The 23,837-nt window shown below is 43.2% G+C and overlaps 1 pseudogene; it reads left to right on the top strand.

Moving 5' to 3' along the window:
- LOC120561591 overlaps positions 1–23,578 on the top strand; it is a 58,405-nt pseudogene extending 34,827 nt beyond the window's left edge.
- Positions 23,579–23,837: the final 259 nt, after the last annotated feature.

The following is a 23,837-nucleotide window of genomic DNA, read 5'->3' as shown; positions in this document are numbered from 1 at the left end:
TATCCTTTATTTTCTTTCTATATTTGAGCACACACACATACATGTAGATTCCTTTAAATGTTAAGGGGAAGATTAAAAAGAGAAACTGGATCTGTGAATTCTCACAGAATCACAATTGAATTCATATCTTGCTACTCAGTCAGAATCTTATTAAGCCGGAGTCCCAGTCTCTGTCACAATAATCATATATGTGATGTTTGGCAGACATCCATTTAAAATGTAGACAATGGCATATAAAGAGCCTGGTTTTTATGTCCACTGAAGTTTCTCATCGCGCACTCTAGTAACGTTGTGGTCCAGGTAGCTTTGTATAAAAAGTGGTTGTCATTCAAGGCTACTTTTACTTTTATACTTTAAGGTACATTTCAAAGCCCGTACTTTGTTACTTTTACTTAAGTAAAGAAGTTAAATCAGTACTTCTACTTTTACCAGAGTATTTTTTAACACAAGTATCTGTACTTCTACTTAAGTACGGGAAGTGAGTACTTTTGCCATCTCTGCTGGACATCCACGGCTTGTGAGTGGGAAAGCAGCATACAGTCTGGGGGGCATGGTGATGTTCTCACAGAATTTGATTTCGTTGATGCAGTCTGTCATATTATTGATGTCCTCCCCATGTGGTTCACAGAGTACGTCCCAGTCTGTAGACTCAAAACAGTCCTGCAGAGCCTCCTCAGCCTCCTTAGTCCACCTCCTCACAGTCCTTGTGTGGACAGACAGCCGCTGGACAAGAGGAACATACTTAGGAGACAGCAGGACAAGGTTGTGATCAGAATTGCCAAGGGGGAGGGCAGTGGCACTGTAAGCATCCTTGGCATTAGCATACAGGAGGTCCAGAGTTGTATTGTCTCTTGTGGGGCAGTTAATATATTGTTGAAAGTCTGGGAGGGATTTATCCAGTGAAACATGATTAAAATCCCCAGTGATAACCATGAAGGCAGTGGGCTGCTGCGGTTCTGAAGTTGTGACACAGTGGTGTGGATGACGTCAGCAGCTGCCTCCCCATCAGTAGATGGTGGAATGTAAACAGCGATGACTTTGGCAGACGTAAGCTCCCTCTGTAAATAGTAAGGACGAAAACCCCACAGCCAGCAGTTCAATGTCCGGGCTACAGAAACTTTCCTTCACATTCACGTGTCCGGGATTGCACCACTTTTCACTCACATCCAGTGCAACCCCCTCCTTTTTTCGTACCGGTTTCTATAACGTCCCTGTCCACCAAACCGTCAAAAGCCGGGTTCCGCTAATCCTGGTCCGGATGTGTGAGTGCAGCCCTGTCTCAGTAAAACACAGTATGCTGCACTCACGGAACTCCCTCTGGGGTTTACTTACGCCGCAAGTTCGTCCGTCTTATTTTCCTGAGACCGTACATTCCCCATAATGATCGCTGGGGTGGCAGGCTCATGTTTTCTTTCTTTGCCTTCCGTTTTAATCCACCTCTGCAACCCTGGCGCTCCTCCGTTGTTCCTTTGGGATTTCAGGCTTGGCCCCCGCAGCAGCACAGTTCGACACAGAGCTATCAGCTGATCGCGGTATAAACAATAGTCCCGCTGCCTTGTGCGTAACACGTTGTTACAAAAACGACCAAAGTAAGAATAGAACTAAAAGAAAAGTTCAAGTTGACAGAAGCCATCTCAACACAGACGTTCTAAGTGACCATAAAAAAGAACTGCACTTAAGACCAAAAAATTACTAAAAACACACAAAATACAGATACATATCAGGAGCTGCTGCAACAGGCTACCACACGACACAGCACCATCTTGCATCTTGATATGTGGGTTAGAGAAGAAAAGATGGTTTGATTGGTAGACTTGGTACCAAAAGGCAATGTGGTAGACAGTAATGCATGCCATCACTGCCCCACATAGACAAGCTTAGGACACTGAGAATTAATAGTCTCAAAGCAACACATAGACTCATAGACTACCATGTCTTAACCAAGATTGTCAGTACAAACAAAACCTATGCCAAAGATTCTATAATCACAGAGAAAAAATGTAACAAGACTTCTCAAACTGGTTGTGTGTGCTGTTTGTGTCCAGGCTACCAGAATGAGCTTGTCCTCCGTAAAAGGATGGGTCTTTTGCTGTTTGGCATCAAGAGAGAGCAGTACCTGGTGAGGCATCTAAAACATCCATGATACATAATTGTTCACACATCCTCTTCTAACTTAGATCCTGACTATGTGACAATGGTGTATTACATCTGCATATACATGAAACTAAAGTATTACACATTCTCTCTCTCCTCCCTCTCCTCTCCTCTCCTCTCTAAGGCTGACAGCGTATGTTGCCAAGGTGTTTGCCATGGCTGATAATCTGATGCCATTGCAAAAAGAGCACATCTGTGAAGCCATCAAGTTTCTGATTCTCAACGACAGCAACCTGATGGCTTGTTTAGAGAAGTTGGAAGAGTTAGCCATGGAGAGATGATTGTGCGTATACTGATTTCATTGACATCTAATTCTTAACCCTTGATTTCCACCAACTGCAGAACACCTGCATGTCGGCTCTGTGCTCCATTGTCTATCAATACCCACCAGGTCCGGATTTTTGTAAACACGGCCCACGACTGACAGCTGAAGTCACGAGGACCCACGAGATTGAAAATTCATGTATGATCGCGATATAACAGGATGTAGTTTCTATAAACAGAACCACAAAACCAACAACAGTTTGTTTCCATCCAATCTGATGTTTTCAAGGTGTAGTGCAGGGAAATATTTTGTTTCTGTGCTCGACTTCCTGTCCCGCACTATCTGCCCTGTGCTGAATTGCTGCGGAGCTCTCGCCCTCCGGCAACAATAGAAGCTCTGACTATCTGCTCCGGAGCTGGGATGGAGTCGGTACGCAGCCGTTCTGCAGTCAGTGGAAATCAGGGGTTAATCCTGGTGCTACAAAAACAGCTGATCGAGATGAATACAATTACATGTTCATATGAATATGAAAAAATATGTGTGTGTGCGTTTTTGTATGTGTGTTGTGTGTGTGTGTGTGTGTGTGTGTGTAGGGTGATGTGAGAGGCGCAGATTCAGATGCCTCCATGACGGCCTTCTGCCTCATTGCCATACAGGAGTCTCGCACACGATGTGCCGCCTCTGTTAATGTGAGTACTTCATCTGCAAACAGTGTGTTGTCTTTTCCCTCACCTCTTTCATTTCATTTACGGACTCCACACTAGTGATGAGTGACACAAAGTTCATGTGCTAGTCATCTTAGTCTTTTTTAAACATTATTATTACCCACTTACGCGTAAAGGATATCTTCCACCAATTTAACATTGAGCTTTGTATCAGTAGAAACACAGTAGTATTTTTTGAATGACCGTGCTTCCCTCCCTCATGTCCCTTGAGACGAGATCTCTGTATTGGGTCTGGGAAGTCTCTCCGATGACTAAATAACAATTTTTCGTCATCGGAAGATTCTGTCCAGACCCACAATACAGAGACTCTGGTCTCAGGGGGACATGAGGTATTTTGGACTACAGGCAGCTACCGCATGTTTTCAACCCGCCCATAGGGGACTGTCATCTTATCTGAAGTTTACCAAAGCAAAACGAGTTCCAGCCATCTTGAAGCTTCTCTGGTGGATTGCGTTAATTTACACGTGCCTGGTGCAGAAATGGGGTGCTTGTATCCAACTAACTGCTAACTGCTGGTGGAGTTTGTGACTGTTAAATGCCGCACCATTCTCCATTCCGCACAAATTTACGGCTGTGTTTATACTCTGTGTTTATAGCCTACCTAAGTGCTAATGCTAGTACGTTAGCTGAACTTTACGGAGCTTATAATGTGTGTGCACTAAATGCAGCCTGTTAGTATGTTGTTTTTATATATATGTCGCTTTTTATATATTTTTAAATGTGTAACACCACTTGAGTCATGGTGAAACGTTGTTTCAGGTATATGGTTGAAATGACAATAAAACACAATAGACTTGACTCAGTTGACTGCCTCTTTGTAACCGATAGGTGTGGCTTAGGGTGGCCTGTCTTTCATCCACATGAGCCCAAAACACATTTTCTGTCTTTTCTCGGCCTAGTAGGCTCAATTTAAAAAAAGTCACATTTCTACTACATTAGTGACCCAATTTAAAGATATATTCATCTTTTCAGCGGTGAAATATCCCTTTAATGTAGTTGTCATGGTGTGCTCTTTGGCCTTGGAATTAACATTTAGTTACCACTGTAAGTAATGTTTCTCAGACATGCTAATGATTGCAGCCTACATTTTGTTTTTTTAACCTTTATTTATCCAGGTAAGTCGATTGAAAACCAATTCTCACCTTGCAACAACAACCTGTCACATTCACACAGTTCCACATTCATACCTGGAAGCTGCCCAGTACAACCACAGTTTGGTCTTGCGGCCACTGAGCAGCTCCACTGGAGCGGTTGGGGTTAAGGGCCTTGCTCAAGGGCACCTCAGTTAGAGGTAGTGTTGGGTAACATGACCCGGTACTAATATGGCACCGGTGCCTTAACGACCAGTATCGCCGGACCATATAGCAATGCAGATTTCGGTGCCTCATTCGGTGCCACTGATATGCCTTCTGCGCTGCTCTCTGATGCCCTGAAACAGACTATAGAGGTGACAGAAGCATCGCTGCATGTGACGCTAGTTAACATAATACACTTGGCAGCAGATAATGTTAGCCTACCGCTAGCTAGCAGCTGGAGTAAAACACGGTTAAAATGCTGATAGTTAAACAGTGTAAAGTGTGTCTGTATTTCACTGTAGAGGATCCAACACCGGGACGTTCAACAGTCTGCAGCAGTCGGTTGTCGGAAAATCAACACAGACGTGCGTTCACTTGAAACTATAGTAAGCCTTTGCAATGCATTCAAAGTGTAAAATAACCCATCTGGTGGTTGTTTTTGTCATTCAACAGGAATTTACTGGTGACATACATTATTGTTGTAAGTTATAGTTATTACTATATTATTAAATCATTTCATTTTAACCATATGGCCTTTAGCAATAAACAAGCCATTCTTTAATGTCGCCGTTTAGGCACGCCACAACCGTTTTAAAAGTATCGTTTTATCACCAATATCAGAAAAACCCAAACCATACCCAACCCTAGTCAGAGCAGATAAAGACATGGTTTAATCCATTCCTAACATTTTTTCTTTTGTTCTCTGTATCTGCTGCTTTTAAATAATGTAGCAGATTAACAAAGACATCCCATTTTCACACCACAGACACCTCTCTGACACGAGTGATGCTTAAAATGAGGCCTCTTTTTTTGCAGGTAATGTGATTGTTGACATGTCAAAGCCAGGCATCAAAAATATCTTGCTGCCTTTCAATCCAGTCTCAGCTATTGTCCAAGGTTAAATTGCTCTGGCATTCCTGAACAGAAGTGGATATTTGAAATAGATGCACTACTGTTATCTGACCCATTTGACAGCCTTGCTTGCTTACACTCTCCTTCCTTTCTTTTCTCTGTCCAGAGTCTACCAGGCAGTATAGACAAAGCAGTGAAGTATCTGGAAAAGGGCGTCTGCCCAGCCTCACCAACCCATATGCTGTTGCCACGACATCATATGCCCTGGCCAATGAAAACAAACTGAACAAGGAGATCCTCTACAAGTTTGCTTCCACAGGTGTCATCACACAGCAACATTCTTAAACTAAACAGACCTGATAATGTTATTTTTAGCCATATAGTGTCCTGCTTAGTAGCCTAGAAATATAGATGCACCCTAGTGGCAACAAATGTAATTTGAGGCCAGGGTCAGTCTAGCAATTCTCCGTTGGCTTGCGAGCTGGAAAACCAAACTCTGGTCAGGCCAATCACATCATGTATAGAGTCGGAGGGCGGGCTTAACATAATGACGGCAGAGTTGCGACAGTTCCGCTTGAATTCCTGCTACTTGAAAACAAAGATGATGCCTGCTGCTGCTGGCGAACAGCGGCCTTTGGAAATAGCTTTGGCGCGACTCTGGAAGACTTGGAGTTCAGCTTTTCTTTGAGAAAAGAACAAAGAATGGCACTGAAGTCATTCTTAAAAAGGAAGATGTGTTCGGAGTTTAAAGTTTAATCTATCAACTAGCATTGCTCTGGTTGGTTGCGCGCTATCCTATAACATGCAGAGGGAATTTGAAAGACAACCGTTTATCCCACCCCTCGGATTGAGCCCTGCCAATGCCAGATGTTTCCGCCAAACTGGAATTAAAATAGCCACCCACATCATCACATGCCCTTCACCATACCTAGAGATTGGCATGGGGTAGATTCCATAAAAGATTCCATAAAATCTCTCTATCATCTCTTTATCAGAATGCATAGTATCCAGGATAGTATGCATCCTGATAAAGATCCCTTGTCTTGGAATTAAAATACCCCACATCATCACATACCCTTCACCATACCTAGAGATTGGCATGGTTTTATGTCAGTTAGCCTAATAGCTGGTTTGATTTGCATTGAGACATGATTTTATGGAAAGTACCCCATGCCAATCTCTAGGTATGGTGAAGGGTATGTGATGATGGGGTGGTATTTTACCAAAGGCCAAGGAACTTTATCAGGATGCATAGTATCCTGGATCCATCCATCCATCCATCTTCGTCCGCTTATCCGGTTGTCGGGTCGCGGGGAGCAGCTCCAGCAGGGGACCCCAAACTTCCCTTTCCCGAGCAACATTAACCAGCTCCGACTGGGGATCCCCGAGGCGTTCCCAGGCCAGGTTGGAGATATAATCCCTCCACCTAGTCCTGGGTCTTCCCCGAGCCCCTCCCAAGCTGGACGTGCCTGGAACACCTCCCTAGGGAGGCGCCCAGGGGGCATCCCTCACCAGATGCCCGAACCACCTCAACTGGCTCCTTCGACACAAAGGAGCAGTGGCTCTACTCCGAGCTCCTCACGGATGACTAAGCTTCTCACCCTATCTCTAAGGGAGACGCTAGCCACCCTCCTGAGGAAACCCATTTCGGGGCTTGCACCCTGGATCTCGTTCTTTCGGTCATGACCCAGCCTTCATGACCATAGGTGAGGGTAGGAACGAAACTGACCGGTAGATCGAGAGCTTTGCCTTCTGGCTCAGCTCTCTTTTACCGTCCACAGTGCGATAGATGGAATGTAATACCGCGCAGCTCGCCGATTCTCCGACCAATCTCCGCTCCATTGTCCCCTCACTTTGCGAACAAAACCCCAAGGTACTTGAACTCCTTCACTTGGGGTAAGGACTCATTCCCTACCTGGAGAAGGCATTCCATCGGTTTCCTGCTGAGAACCATGGCCTCCGATTTAGAGGTGCTGATCCTCATCCCAACCGCTTCACACTCGGCTGCGAACCGATCCAGTGAGTGCTGAAGGTCGCCAGGCCGATGATGCCATCAGGACCACATCATCTGCAAAAAGCAGCGATGAGATCCCCAGCCCAACGAACCGCGCCCCACCCCGACTACGCCTCGATATCCTGTCCATAAATTACAAACAGGATTGGTGACAAAGCGCAGCCCTGGCGGAGGCCAACCCTCACCTGAAACGAGTCCGACTTACTGTCGAGAACCCGGACACAGCTCTCACTTTGGTGCGTACAGAGATTGGATGGCCCTGAGTAGAGACCCCTCACCCCATCCTCCCGCAGCACCTCCCACAGTATCTCCCGGGGGACCCGGTCATACGCCCTTCTCCAAATCCACAAAACACATGTAGACCGGTTGGGCATACTCCCAGGCCCCCTCCAGGATCTAGAGAGTGAAGAGCTGGTCCGTTGTTCCACGACCAGGGACGGAATCCGCATTGTTCCTCCTCAACCTGAGGTTCGACTATCGGGCCGAACCCTCCTTTCCAGCACCTTGGTGGAGTAGACTTTACCAGGGAGGCTGAGAAGTGTGATACCCCTGTAATTGGCACACACCCTCTGGTCCCCCTTTTAAAAAGGGGAACCACCACCCCAGTCTGCCACTCCTTTGGCACTGTTCCAGACTTCCACGCAATGTTGAAGAGACGTGTCAACCAGGACAGCCCCTCCACACCCAGAGCCTTGAGCATTTCCGGGACGGATCTCATCAATCCCCGGGGCTTTGCCACTGTGGAGTTGTTTGACTACATCAGTGACTTCCGCCCGGAAATCGACGACAATCCCCCGTCATCCTCCAGCTCTGCCTCTAACATAGAGGGCGTATTAGGAGTTCAGGAGTTCCTCAAAATGCTCCTTCCACCGCACTATACCTCCTCAGTTGAGGTCAACAGTGTCCCATCCTTACTGTACACAGCTTGGATGGTTCCCGCTTCCCCCTCCTGAGGTGCGAACAGTTTTCCGAAGCACTTTGGTGCCGACCAAGTCCTTCTCCATGTCTTCTCCAAACTTCTCCCACCCCGCTGCTTTGCCTCTTTCACGGCAGAGGCTGCAGCCCTTCGGGCCCTTCGGTACCTGCAACTGCCTCCCGGAGTCCTCTGGGATAACATATCCCGAAAAGACTCCTTCTTCAGTCGGACGGCTTCCCTGACCACCCGGTGTCCACCACGGTGTTCGTGGGTTACCGCCCTTGAGGCACCTAAGACCCTAAGACCACAGCTCCTCACGCAGCTTCAGCAATGGAAACTTTGAACATTGTCCACTCTGGTTCAATGCCCCCAGCCTCCACAGGGATGCACGAAAAGCTCCGCCCGGAGGTGCGAGTTGAGAAGTCCGTTGGACAGGGTCCTCCTCCAGACGTTCCCAATTTACCCGCAATACGTTTGGGCTTACCAGGTCTGTCCAGAGTCTTCCCCACCCCCCAACTCCTACCACCAGATGGTGACCGGTTGACAGCTCTGCCCCTCTCTTCCCCGAGTGTCCAAAACATACGGCCTCAGATCAGATGACACGATTATAAAATCGATCATTGACCTTCGGCCTAGGGTGCTCTGGTACCAGGTACACTTGTGAGCATCCCTATGTCGAGACATGGTGTTCGTTATAGACAATCCATGACTAGCACAGAAGTCCAACAACAAACAACCACTCTGGTTTAGATCAGGGAAGCCGTTCCTCCCAATCACGCCTCTCCAGGTGTCTCCATCATTGCCCCGTATGCGTTGAAGTCCCCCAGCAGAACAATGGATTCCCCACTGGCGCCCATGCAGGACTCCACTCAAGGTCTCCAAGAAGGCCGAATACTCCGAACTCCTGTTTGGTGCATATGCACAAACAACAGTCAGAGTTTTCCCACAACCGCAGGCGTGGGGAGGCGACCCTCTCGCTCCCCGGCGGTAAACTCCAAGCGTGCGCGCTCAGCCGGGGGCTTGTTAGTATCCCAACACCCGCCCGGGCCGCGCACCCTGAGCAACTCCGGAGAAGAAAAGAGTCCAACCCCTATCCAGGAGTACAGTTCCAGAACCGAGACTGTGCGTAGAGGTAAGCCCCACCAGATCTAACCGGTGGCGCTCCACCTCCCGCGCCAGTTCCGGCTCCTTCCCCACAGAGAGGCGTTCCCACGTCCCCAGAGCCAGCATCTGCTGCCCGGGTCTGGTCCGTCGAGGCCCCTGACCTTCACTGCCACCCATGTGGCGCGCGCACCGACCCCCAGCGGTTCCTCCCACAGGTGGTGGGCCCATGGGCTGGAGAGATGGGAGCCACGTAGCTTGTTCGGGCTGTGCCCGGCCGGGCTCCGTGGCAAACCCACCTAGGCTCGGCCGACGAGCCCGCCCGTCTGGGCCTGGCTCCAGACGGGGCCCCCGGCTTCCTCGGGCAGGGTCACTCCATTTCTACCTTGTTTTTCCATTGGCGTTTTTGAACCATTCTTTGTCTGGCCCCTCACCTGGAGACCACTTTGCCTTGGGAGACCCTACCAGGAGCACAAAGCTCCAGACAACACAGCCCTCAGGTTCACAGAGACACAAACCTCTCCACAACGATAAGGTGATGGTTCACGGCCTTTAAAAATAAAAATCTGCCTGCCTCTATGGGAATTTAACATAAGGGTGTACTGACTTTAGTTGCCAGCGGTTTAGACATGAATGGCTGTATGTTGAGTTATTTTGAGGGGACAGCACATTTACACTGTTATACAAGCTGTACACTTAATACTTTACATTGTAGCAAAGTGTCATTTCTTCAACGTTGTCCCATTAAAAGATATAATGAAATATTTACTAAAATGTGAGGGGTGTACTGACTTTTGTGAGATACTGTAAGTGGTCATATGACAAACCTATGGCTAACTGAGACTTTCTTCAGTTGCAAAATTATCTTTTAAATTGATGAACATCATATTTGTAATCCATGGCTTAATTCAAACCGGACAAAAAATAATTCTTATCTCTCCATTGATTCCCGTTCATATTTTATTGAAAGAAAGGTCCCATGGACCAGAAGTAGAAGGGCGTGAGTTCGGCTCTCTATTGACCTTTTTCACAGCAGACATGTTGACATGTCATAGTAGGAAACAACAGGTGTATTCAAAACCATTACTGATGGCTGCATTCCACTTAGGAGAGGTCCTGGTATTAAACCATTACTGATGGCTGCATTCCACTTAAGAGAGACCCTGGTATTAAACCATTACTGATGGCTGCATTCCACTTAGGAGAGGTCCTGGTATTAAACCAATACTGATGGCTGCATTCCACTTAGGAGAGACCCTGGTATTAAACCATTACTGATGGCTGCATTCCACTTAGGAGAGGTCCTGGTATTAAACCATTACTGATGGCTGCATTCCACTTAAGAGAGGTCCTGGTATTAAACCATTACTGATCGCTGCATTCCACTTAGGAGAGGTCCTGGTATTAAACCATTACTGATGGCTGCATTCCACTTAGGAGAGGTCCTGGTATTGTGCATGCTGATTCACTGAAATAGCTTACTGGGACACTTGATGGAATTGAGCCATCGTTAGAAATTTCAACTGTGCTTTTCCTACTATGACAAGTCAACATGTCTGCTGTGAAAAGGTCCATTGGGATTGAGCGGGCATCAGAATCTCTTGCACAATGCATGCTGGTACATGTAGGCACTGCCGACTCAGTGTCGCTAAAGAGAACACAGCTTTTCTCAGTCAATATAGCACGCACTGAGGAATTTTTTGCTTCAATTGACTACATTCAGTCGGGCTCTCTCAAATGATCTTACAAACGATAAAACAATTACCGGTTGTTAAAATTCTTTTTCAAGCACATTTTACTTTATTGTTTTATTTTATTTCTATAAAATTCAATATTTTAAGATCAGGAATTGGGAATTATTAATGAATTAATCTTGTTTCAGGTAAAGCATAGTAATGTAAAGATATTTGTGTATGTCTTCCTCAGAGTCTTCCCACTGGCCAACACCTAAGGGACACATTTACACACTGGAGGCCACAGCTTACGCTCTTCTCGCTCTGGTCAAGGCCAAGGTGAGCATGTCCCACTTGAGTATGTCTAATCAGGACTCAGAACACAGAAAACATACAACTGAGTCTGGACCGGGCAAAGGCACTAATTGCAATAAAACTAAATACAAATAGCGTTCTTTTCACTGTTAGTCTTGCTTGCTGAAAAATGACACAGTTTCAGAAAAGATAAAAAGTTACTTATAGTAACTTTAATATTTTTCCATTTGTTAACTTGGCTCATGTCAAACTTTTACATTACTGGTGAGTAAGGGTGGGGAAAAACCATACAGCACACTATTGCGCTATATATACCTGCTTCGACTCAACTCTGCTCGAGCGCGGTGCCCGTCCTCCATTTTCCATTGCAGATTTAGTACCGCCTCATGCATGAGGCGAAGCGTGTGGTGTCGTCATAGCGACTCAAGGGAAACCGCGGTCCCGATATTCGGTACCCGACGGGCCGGGCCGTTCGGACAGATATTTAGAAATTATGGTCGGGGTCCGGTCGGGCCCGGGTTGGTCGGTCGGGCTTCGGTCACATCAGCGATAAGGCATTTGTTGTAAAATGGTGCTGCGGCTCCTTTTAAGAGAGCTCAGTGCGTGGGTTTGTGTGTGGTAAGTGGGCAGAAGAGAGATAGAGAAAGAGGAAGCAGACGTTTTGTAGATGCAACCCGAAGCAGAGTTGGTGGATATTCGTGTTATAACGTGGGCCCTGGAGGTAACCAGTCTCCGCTGTTTTCTGATCACAGTCGGAAACGAAGCGATCAGGAAAGGTTAACCTATTGAACATTTTACAGTTTTTTCGATTGCTAAACGACAAGCCACAGTCTGCATTACCAACAGTCACCTGAGCTAAACAGTTCACATCTCCTGCAAAACTCATTCACAGCAACACAACTCCTAACACACGTCTCAAAACAGGCTCAGTGCAGCCAAACGGTATGCACAGGCCTCACTGAGAATAACACACACTGTCACTCAGAACACACTGAGGGCTAGATTTACTAACACTAAGCGCGGAGTTTGCGCGTCTGTTTATGCGAGTTCGGTAATAGCGCCGCTATGCTTCCACATTTTGGCGTAGTATTTATCAACCCCGGCACCCATCAGGCAATCAAGCGTCTTTCTCCGCCCACTAGACCGTGAATTGCGCTGTAGCAAAGCGGTACTGTTGCTATGATACGGCTGAGTGCAGACTGCCATATTCCCACTGCTGATGCTATGACTGTTTGAAATTATCCTGATCCCAATATTTGTAATGTAGCGAGGAGTTTAACAACAGCTGGAAATGGGATGTAGCACGCTGAGTGGGAGATTCAATTTCATCTTTGATTTCTTCCAGTAACTCTAATATTGCATGGCTGCTTGATCTGTAATGCGGCTAAATGATGTTGTGTTCACTGACAAAGTTTGATTCTTCTGTTAAAAATATTTTCCTCGCCTATGTCTTCGTCTTGCTCAAATGACTGTTGCCATTTCACCAGCGGCATAAAGGTCTTCGGGAAACTTCGACTGCGGCTGGTTTTAAGAGGCGCGGAGAATTCCCCACAGAATAGAGGCGCTCTTACTGACAGTCTTTGTAAATACCACGGAATATATAATTAGGGGCACTTTGCTTTATCCTCCCACCTTTTTGGGTGGAACTCCCACTTCCCCCGAACGCATATTGAAAGCGCAACTTGTCTCTTCTACGCTCATGTGGCGAGACAATCTGCCATTTTACCCAAGTGCGCCCTGTTTGTAAATAGCCCGCGATCCGGTTACGTCCGTCTTTTGCGACCAATTAGCGCCTGGAAACAGCGCAAACGGCTGATAAATCTAGCCCAGAGAGTAGAAAACACTAGCATCAAACACCAATACAGAAATTACAAACTTTTCATCTTTACAAGTTTAAAAATTTGAGGTGACTTTAAACTACTCAATAGTTTATTTAAGGAAAAGATATAGATTGTATAATATACAAATTTTTACATAAGGTAAACAAAAGGAATGAAAATCAGCAGTTTTCTTCAATAAAGTATTTTGTCTCTAGTAATTCATGGAATTACTGGGAAAAAAACTAAAGGTACATACGTAACCAAATAGTACCAAAGAATAGTGTGACTAATCCTGCCTCTCTCTCAGCATCATGTGGCAAGTTCTCTTCATCACATTGGATGTCTTCATCATCTCTAAATACTAATGAATGTGGTGTTTCTATTGCTTTCACCTCCATTACTTTCTGAAAAACAGTAAGAACACAGTTTTACTATAGTAAAGATATTGTGTTTTTCACATTTTTATAGCTGTGTACATAACCTCAGCCATCTTACCTGGACATATTGGTATCTTTGCTCTTTTACCTGTTTCTCTCTAACAGTACAGTGTATAATTGTGTCATTCTTATTTGGTGTTTGTATACAAAAAAGTCTTTCTGATCTTTCTCTGTATAAATACCGTATATCTTTACTAACTAGTCTAAAACAAGACACCTGCTTAGGCTTTCAGCTAAAATTGCAATCAGCAGTGTTTGATAGGCACCAGACTGAAATCTATTCTGTTTTGAATGTGTGGTTAACAGTTCTGACAGCAGTGTGTTAGCATCTGAACAAAGTGCTGTAAATCTACAGTGTTGTGCACGTTGTGGTTAAAGTCATGGGATAAGTGTGTAGAGTTTTGAAAACTGTGTTCAAGCAATGAAAAACCAACTAGAGTTTGGTCCATATAAACTGCTGCTGTGCAGACTGGAGAGAGAGTTTTGCACGTTACTGCAGTTGTGCCCACTGTCATTTAGCAATCGAAAAAACTGTAACAGCTTATTAGTAATGCGCTTGTTGCCCGTGTGCGCTGATGTGCTCATCTGTTGACATTTCCAAATGCCTTCCTACAGTTGCTTAACAAAAGCGGGCTTTCCACACAAACAAACGTAGCCTACATGTGTCATTAGTATGACGGAAAAAATAAAAATAAAAATTTCTGTCCCTCCCCGGACAGAAAAATTCGGCCCGATCCGGACTCTAAACACACACACACACACAGAACATGGAAGATGTGTGTTTTGATTCTCATAATGTGGCTGGTTGCCAAAAGACACATTTAATTTCTAAAGAAGCTGGAGGCAGCAAAAAAAAAAAAACACCGCTGGCTAAACTATTTAAAAAAGGGCGGGTTTGTTCAGGACACCCCAGTCTGTCGCTATAGTAATGATGACGCAGTGATTAGTGGCGATTTTAACCCGACCAATCAGTAGTCTGCAGGTTTTCACGTCACCTTTTGGTATCGCCTCATCTGCGCTGTGAACCTGGGCGGAGGTGGTACTACATAAAGGACCTGTTAGCAGGTACCAGGGACTGTTTATCAGAATGGAAAACCAAAGTTGATGATTTGAAGTTAGATGAACAAACAGAGAAATGTATCTTTTAGATCAAACAGATGTTGACAAAGTTTCCTTCTGGGGATGTCATTTGAAATTAGGGAAAAAACATTTTGAAAAAGGTAATCACAATAATATTGTATTGTGACATAATTATCATGATGATATCTTATGGTGAGGCCTCTGGTGATTCCCACCCCACTGGTGACCACTTCACAGAGCACTTTATGATTATATATGGATATATAGACGGCATTATTCATCCCCTTTTGCAATTAATTAGTATTGAGTTGACTTATAGGACGGCTCCAGCTCAAAGTACCTCTTCTCAGTACAGAGGCTGGTAAAACAGGCTGTTCTACTACGGTCCTTGGTCCTGAAACAGTCTGCAGGCCAAGCTCAAACTTTAGACACTTAACTCTTTAAATGATTTTAGACTTGAAATAATTTTTGTGGTACCTATTGTTGCTGTTGTGATTTATTGTTGTCGGTACTTTTCTGTGACTTAGTCACATGGCCAGGTCTTATACTTGCAAAAGAGGTTTTAATCTCAATGTGGTTTCCTAAAATAAAGGTTATATACATTATATTATGACATAGTTATAAAAAAACAAAGGGAATGATTTGAGCATCCTGCTCTGCATAATCACACAATAATGACACAAATGTGGAAAGATAAAGGACATGTAGTTTGTGATTGACTGCTTTCATCAGGCAAGTTTCAAGTCTCTGCTGTTTGATTGTGTCAACCAGAGAATTTCAACCATTGACTTGTCTTCTGTTAATAAAGGCATTTGAAGAAGCCAAACCTGTTGTGAGATGGTTCAACACGACAGATGGTTTACGGAGGCTTTGGATCAACTCAGGTAACACAGACCGCTCTCTCCATCTTGATTCCTGCAGCTTATGTTAGCTCATAAGAGCCTGGGAAAACCCTGACAAACTATTTTTTATTTTTTTTATGAGCCCATTTAAGCCCATTTCCAATTTTTTCCAAATCGAGGCACCAATCACAACCGCTGAGACGGGCTTTACGATGATGATAGACCGCGAGCGGAGCAGCTTTTGTTTACATTCAACATGGCAACATGTGATTTGATGCCGCTGTCGCTCCCCGGATTGTTGGTCTGAGTGGTTGAAGGACTATCCAGTTGCGTCCAGAGGCATTTGAGCCCGTCCGTTGGTGGCGCCCTTTGGAAATGGGCTGTGAATGAAGCTTCCCCACACCCACTCTCAGTTACAACTGAGAAGGGTCTGGTGTCAACCAGGCTAAGTTCATAACCTATGTTTCTTCTAAATCTTGTTCCCGTCCTTCACTCTTTCTCTCTCTAGGCTACTATAATGGTGTACCAGGCCATAGCAGAGTACTGGGCTAGTGCTAAAGAACCAGAGTATGATCTGAATGTGGACATCTTTATCGAGGGCAGGTCAAATCCTGTCAAGTTCAACTTCAACAGGGACAACCACTACGCCACCAGAACATCTAAAGTCAGAAAACACACAAACACACACATAGTGGCTCATTAATATCATAATTCCTGATGTTTTCTGTCTGTTTCTTCTGCTGATCCCTGACTGTGTGTGTGTTGTGTGTGTGTGTGTGTGTGTGTGTGTGTGTGTGTGTGTGTGTGTGTGTGTGTGTGTGTGTGTGTGTGTGTGTGTGTGTGTGTGTGTGTGTGTGTCCCACAGGTCAAAGATATCAACCAGAATGTGACGGTAACTGCCACGGGTACAGGAGAAGCAACAGTGAAAGTAAGTAGAAGTTATTATTGTTCTGAGTTTTATCCTCAGTTGATTATTGATGTCTCTCTTTTTAATCTCAGAAGAGCCCAAAGATTTGTTTAATCATATATTTTTTGAACTGATGTCTATGAGTTCATCACATATTAAGATGCACTTTTATCCGTCTGCCAGATGGTGTCTCTGTATTACGCTCTGCCTAAAGAAAAAAAAAGTGACTGTCAGAAGTATAACTTGTCAGTGCAGCTCCTGCCAGGTAATTTGGTCATTCTGTCTCTTTCTTTATTCATCATTATGTGTTGTTTAGGTACAAACAATAAGGTACCTTACCTTATGAGAAACGAATAACCAAAATACTCAATTACTATATACATTATTTTGCTCCTGCAGAGAAAATAGAGGAGGATAAGAAAATATACAAGCTGAAAATAGATTTTTGTGAGTATAATCAAGAAGTCATGTGAAGTGTTGTTCTCATAATTTTAAAATCTTAAAGATTTTAGCTTTTTATCTCCATCTTTTTTTGGTGTTATTTAATTATTCCATCCATTCTGTGTACAGGTATAAGGACAAAGAGAGTGATGCAACCATGTCAATCCTGGATATTGGCTTGCCGACTGGCTTCACCGTTAACACAGCTGACCTGGACTCAGTAAGAACATACAAATACATTATATATACAATACATACAGTGCCTTGCAAAAGTATTCACCCCCTTTGCTTTTTACCTATTTTGTTACATTACAGCCTTTAGTTCAATGTTTTTTAATCTGAATTTTATGTGATGAATCAGAAAAAATAGTTTAAGTTGGTGAAGTGAAATGAGGAAAATATATACATAAAACTATTTTTTTGAAAAAAAACAGAAAAAGTCAATGTGCATAACTATTCACCCCCTAAAGTCAATACTTTGTAGAGCCACCTTTATGCGGCAATCACAGCTCCAAGTCTCTTTGGATCAGTCTCTATGAGCATGTCACATCTTACCACTGGGATCTTTGCCCATTCTTCCGCAAAACTGCTCCAGCTCCTTCCAGTTGGATGGTTTGCTTGTAAACAGCAATCTTTAAGTCTGACCACAGATTTTCTATTGGATTGAGGTCTGGGCTTTGACTAGGCCATTCCAACACATTTACATGTTTCCCCTTAAACCACTCCAGAGTTGCTTTAGCAGTGTGTTTGGGGTCATTGTCCTTCTGGAAGGTGAACCTCCATCCTAGCCTCAAATCACACACAGAGTGGTACAGGTTTTGCTCAAGAATATCCCTGTATTTGGCATCATCCATCTTTCCCTCAACTCTGACCACTTTCCCAGTCCCGGCTGCTGAAAACCATCCCCACAGCATGATGCTGCCACCACCATGTTTCACTGTGGGGATGGTGTTCTTTGGGGGTGTGATTGTTGAGTTTGCGTTCGACATAGTGTTTTCTTTGATGGCTGAAAAGTTACATATTAGTCTCATCAGAACAGAGCACCTTCCTCCATACATTTTGGGAATCTCCCACATGCCTTTTCCAACTCAAAACATGCCATTTAGTTTTTTGCTGAAAGTAACGGCTTTTTCTGGCCACTCTGCCAGTGTTTAATACACGTCATGTATCCACATCCACATACAGTTCAGTCAGAGTTTATGGTTGGGAGGAACGAGATGTTTTAGAAAGTTTAGAAAGTTATCTGACTCTGTGTGTGTGTGTGTGTGTGTGTGTATGTGTGTGTGTGTGTGTGTGTATAGTTGTCTAAAGGAAAAGCCCGCAATATTGCAAAATATGAGATGAACACAGTCCTGTCAGAAAGAGGCTCACTCATCATCTACCTGGACAAGGTGAGCCATCACTGTTTCCCTTCTTCTGGACTTTATCTCTCGCCTTGTTCTTCCTTTCATTATCTCTATCTCCCATTGGTCCACAGGTTTCTACACACACACACAGAGGAGATTGCTTTTAGGATCCATGAGGAGATGAAAGTGGGATTCACACAACCAGCTGCTGTGTCTATCTATGATTACTATGACCGCGGAGTCTCAGAGACACTTTGAACACATATGATGCCTCCATGTGCATGCTGCCAATACATGTCAGAGTAGAAACAACGGGATAAGCTAGCATTATTACCTTTTCAAAAAATTGAACGACATTTTCGAAATCTTTCATTCCCATTGCAGAAAGACATTGTGTCAAATTCTACCATCCACTGAGGAAAGCTGGAGAGCTAATGCGTCTCTGTACAAGTGACGCATGCAGATGTGCAGAAGGTAACCAGGATGATGTCAAAGTGACCTAATCTGTTGTCTGAAAACATAAATTTGTTATATCTGAAATTCTTGAACAAACACCTAAACCCAACACTAACATGGTGCTTCATAGAGATAAAGCACTGATCCATCATGTGGGGCTTATCGTCCTGCATTGTCTGTAAACGTACATTCATTTATTATTGTACCTCAATAAAGTTAGGGGACTTAAGGCCAAGAGAAGATTAAACAAGATAAAGAGTCTACAGCGCATGCTAGTGGCTCTTAGAGGCTGTACCAGTGGTGTAGTCTAATTGATCGGAGGTATAGTATAGTAGCCCACTAAGATTTCAAACAAACCCAATTCTTAAAAATGCCCAATGACACGAAACAACATACTTTCATTATTATTATTTTTTTTTTTGATATATTTTGAATTGTCATCTGTGTTTATTTTCTTCACATAGACTAAATAAAGGTATTTCCACCCCCCGAATTGGTGCAAAAAAGTGTATCCGAATGCAGGAAATTAAGTCTTTGATGTGAAAAATAACCCTGGGGAGGCACCCAGACCCCCACTATGATATGTCCCCCCCCTCTCCCCAAATGCAGATTCTGGCCAATATAGCCAGTAAAGTATACCCACTACAATACATTAGACTACACCACTGGGCTGTACCTATGTACAGCAGCAGTTTTGGGCTAAATGCTAAAATGCTCAAAATGAAAATGCTGACATGCTGTCACATATTGGTTGTTGGTTAGTTGGAAATTTCATTCATTTTGCAGTAGTTGGGTCATGAACATTGCACAAAGATTTTTTAAAAGCATTTCATTAAAAGAAAAGAAAAGTCAGAACATCACACAAGTGATGACAATGTACCTATTTAATGGCAATCCATCAAATAGTTGTTGAGACTTGTTACTAAAAGCTAAAAATGTAAACCTGCTGGTGGCCCTACAAGAAAAGTCAGGGAATCACCAAAGTCATTCAAATTTATCCTCTGGGCACCTTTCGTATCTCTCGTCTGATATTATGGAAATCAATTCCTTTGTTGTTGAGATCCTTCCATCTGGACCAAAGTTGTGAGATCACTGACCGACAGACAGACATGGTCACTATTAGTGGCAAACTTTGTTAACAATTATTGTCAAACCATGATGGTATCAACTCCCTTCAGAGCCACAGAGGACAATGTATAAGCATTTTCTCAGGCTGAGTAGTACTACTTGATATGGTACGGGTATACTGTACCTCCAGTAGAGTGCCTTTTAAGATTTGGTGAAGGGAGATGGCTGTGGAATTAAAACTTTTAGTAAATCACCAGATTGTAAATTATTAAATAATCATCACAATATTCCATTAAGGCAACAAGCACCTGCAGGATCAAGTATTGTTAGAGCAGCAGGCTAGCTAAAGAATAGCTCATTATAATACTTAAAACAAAAACAACTCAGTAACATTACTTAAATTGTGTATCTGATACAGTAGCACTCACCCATCAACCCATCCACACACACATCCACGTGTGCTTTTTGATCAGTTGTGTATTTATGTTGTGCCTATTGTGTATTTCCAGAGAACTGCAGTATGCAGAACAAGGAGAAAATCACCAATGAGGAGCGAACAGCTAAGATCTGTGAGAGTACAGAGAACAGCATAATAGATTTTGGTAAGAGAGTGTGCAGGGGTTATATGGTATAAAGCACTTTTATCCCAAAACATTTTTGTACATGTGTGTGAGTAAGTGAGCTTACAATCGGCTAACAACTTGTCTGTCCTCAGCGTACAAAGTGAGACTGGAAGGTTTTGAAGAAGATGTGTCCACTGACATTTACAAAGGGAAGGTACTGGAAGTCATCAAAGAAGGTATTTATCTTTCAACTGCCTGAAATGTACAAGACACGTGATGTTTTCTAAGGTCCCTTAACCCGTAGTGTGGTATTCGGGTCTGTGGGACCCGTTTTTCAATGTTGCTAAAAGAAAAATTATGCTATTTATTATTTCTTCTAACTCAAACTCATTGGCCTTGGCTCATCTTCTGTGAAGAACATGAAAAATAACTTATTTTCAATGACTGCACACGTACACGGTAAACATCTGTTAAGTATTTTTACGTACATTGTTATGGCTGTATTGATTTAAAAGCCTCAATAATGTGGTGGGGGTCCACCAGACCCGGGAACATTGGCTGTATAACAAAAATATGAACACCAGACAAGGGTTAAAGGTGATAAGTGACATAATTTGTTTCTCCCTTCTGAAATGGTTTGGGCACATTGAATTTCAATGGTGTTTCCAATAAGACAAAAAAATATTGTTCAAAATGCACTCAAATACTTTCTGGCAGAGAGTTAGATGAGAATGAAGCTACCTCTAGCAGCCAGCGAACTTAGCTTGTATTGTCAGGCAAACCAGCGGACACTCCAGAGGTTATTGGTCCTGGCCAAGAAATTGACCAGTTGACCCCACAAATTGTCCACAATGTGTTTTATTTGTGGTTTCTGTATTTCATTCTCCTCAACTCTAACTAAATCAAAAGCTTCCCAGATGACAAATCTTGGGAAAACAAAATAGAATCTTTAGAGACGTCCATAAAAACATAGCTTCTCAGATGATCAGTCTAAACTGTTGGCATCTCTGAAAGATGAATACAATACACTGGCCATTTCAAAGGCAGAATTTATCCTGCATGGAACTAGACAAAAGTACTACTTTGAAGCAGAGAGGCCGAAGCACCTGCTGGCTCTTATGCTTAAGGAATGTGAAACAACGCTCACATCCCAGCAATAAATAAACTTGATCGCAAAATCACAAACCAACCCCAGGCCATTAATGATACATTTTTCACATTCTATGAAAATCTATACAAATCACAAATTGCTAATGACGATACTACCAGTAAACATTTTTTAGAACTTAGAGCTTCCCTGCCTCAGGCAAACAGACCAAGATGATCTGGAAGCTGCGTTAAAGCTGGATGAAATACATAGAGCTGTGAAATCTCTCAATAAACAACATGACATCATGACTTAGTGTAAACATACCGCCACTTTCCTAAAGCTATCCGTGTATGTCTATACTGTAAACAGTGGACGTAACACATACACACAACACATGGCGTCCCCAAAAATATTGGGGAAGGCTTTATTAAAAGAAAAAAATTTGATGAACGCCACACGCAGGACATGATCCTGGCTCTCCTGAGTGAAAGTCCTGTGTTTTACCTATCCACCACCCCAACCAACCTCCATCTTTCAACTATACACTATGGCGATAATTTAAGCCGTTGATAAACACACTAAAGTGCCTGGCGACTGTGCCGCAAACCCAACTGCCCCATGGGGACAATAAAGTTATCTACTACTACTAACCGTAGTTTATTATGCGGTAACGAACAATTAATCAACCATCTTGGTCATCTGTTGGAGTGAATACATTAGGCGATATATATGACACTCAAGGTCTTTGTTCCATACAAGACTTAAGAACAAGCTTTTCTCTTCCTGCAGAATCTAAAATATAAGACATGTTTTCAGTTATTTCACACTCTTTTGTTAAGTACATAATTCCATATGTGTTCATTCATAGTTTTGATGCCTTCAGTGAGAATCTACAATGTAAATAGTCATGAAAATAAAAAGGAAACTCATTGAAGTAGAAGGTGTGTCCAAACTCTTTGGCCTGTACTGTTTTTGGATATGTCTGTAACTCGCCCTCACTTTTTCTCCATATGAAAAGCAAATGTTGATAAAAAAAGGCAAATTATGGGGCGCCTGGGTAGCTCAACTGGTACAGAAGGCCCCACATATAGACGTTGCTCCCTCAACCGAGGGTTTAGAACAACAATTTGAGATAGATTTTATATATATATATATAATATATATATATATATATATATATATATATATATATATATATATATATATATATATATATATATAAAATCTATCTCAAATTGTTGTTTTATTGTAACGGATTTAACAAACAAAAATAGAAGTGCTGGTAGGTGGATTTTGTTCTTTGTGCAGAGCCAGGCTAGCTGTTTCCCCCTGTTTTCAGTCTCGTAGCTAAACTAAGCTGCATGTAAGCTACGCAGTCATAAGAGTGGTTTCATTAGAGGTATCAATCTAACTCTCGGCAAGAAGGCAAACAAGTATTTCCCCAAATGTCCAACTATTTCTTTAAGCATGATTTCACTTTGGAATGTGAGAATACAACACACAATATTTTGTACTGCACCTTTAGCTATGCATTTAATCCTTACCTTTTCTCTGTTCTCCTATACTTGAATTACAGGAAGTCTTGATGTGGGTCCTCTGAATAAAGCACATTCCTCCGTTATACCTACTGCCGGGAGTCTTTAGTTCTGGAGACGGGCAAAACCTACCTCATCATGGGCAACGCCCAAAGATATTCACCAGAGATGACAAAGACCAACCGTAAGTTTGTTCTTTGTGTGAATGTGTGTGGAGTTTGCATTTTAACATTTAAAGTTTTTAGTAAATCAAAGCCTTTATTGTACTCTAGCTTAAGTGTTTCTGTCACTATTGATAGTGATTGTGGGAAGAGGTCAAGACGCTTTTAATGTTGTGTAACAGTGTAACAAATGTGTATTTTTCACTGTGCTTTCCTCAGGTCTCAGTATGTGCTTGGAGAGAGAACCTGGATCGAGTACTGGCCCACAAAAGATGAGTGTCAAAACCAGGAACACAGAAATACCTGTTTGGGCATGGAGGACATGGTTCAACTGTACCAAATCTTTGGGTGTCAGCAGTAGTGAAACTCAAGAAAAGAAAATGTTAATTTAAAAAAATTATTAATTTTGCATCATTCTTATTATGTAAATCATTCCCACTATGGGATATGATGGCTTTCAATGTTGCACTGAATTGATTAAAAATGTAATGGTCTTAAAGGTGCAGTAGGTAAGCCTTATAAATGTAACTTTCTGTCATATGTAAACGAAACTGACCCTATGTTTCCAGTAGAACTACATGAAGCAGGTCATTTAAAAAAATCCAGCTCCTCTGGCACCACCTACAGCCTGGAGTGTGATTAGCAAAATCCACCGCTCCCTGTTGAGATGCACCCAATCAGGGCCAGGAGGGGTGTTAACAGCATGTCAATCACTGCTCATGCACATGTATTCTATTCTCCCTTGCGGGGAGGGCCTTAGGAGAACATTTTGGGCTTTACA

The sequence above is a fragment of the Perca fluviatilis genome, chromosome 7, assembly GCF_010015445.1.
Source record: "Perca fluviatilis chromosome 7, GENO_Pfluv_1.0, whole genome shotgun sequence".
Taxonomy (NCBI): domain Eukaryota; kingdom Metazoa; phylum Chordata; class Actinopteri; order Perciformes; family Percidae; genus Perca; species Perca fluviatilis.
Note: the sequence above shows the minus strand (reverse complement) of the source record. Positions and strands in the feature narration are given on the sequence as shown.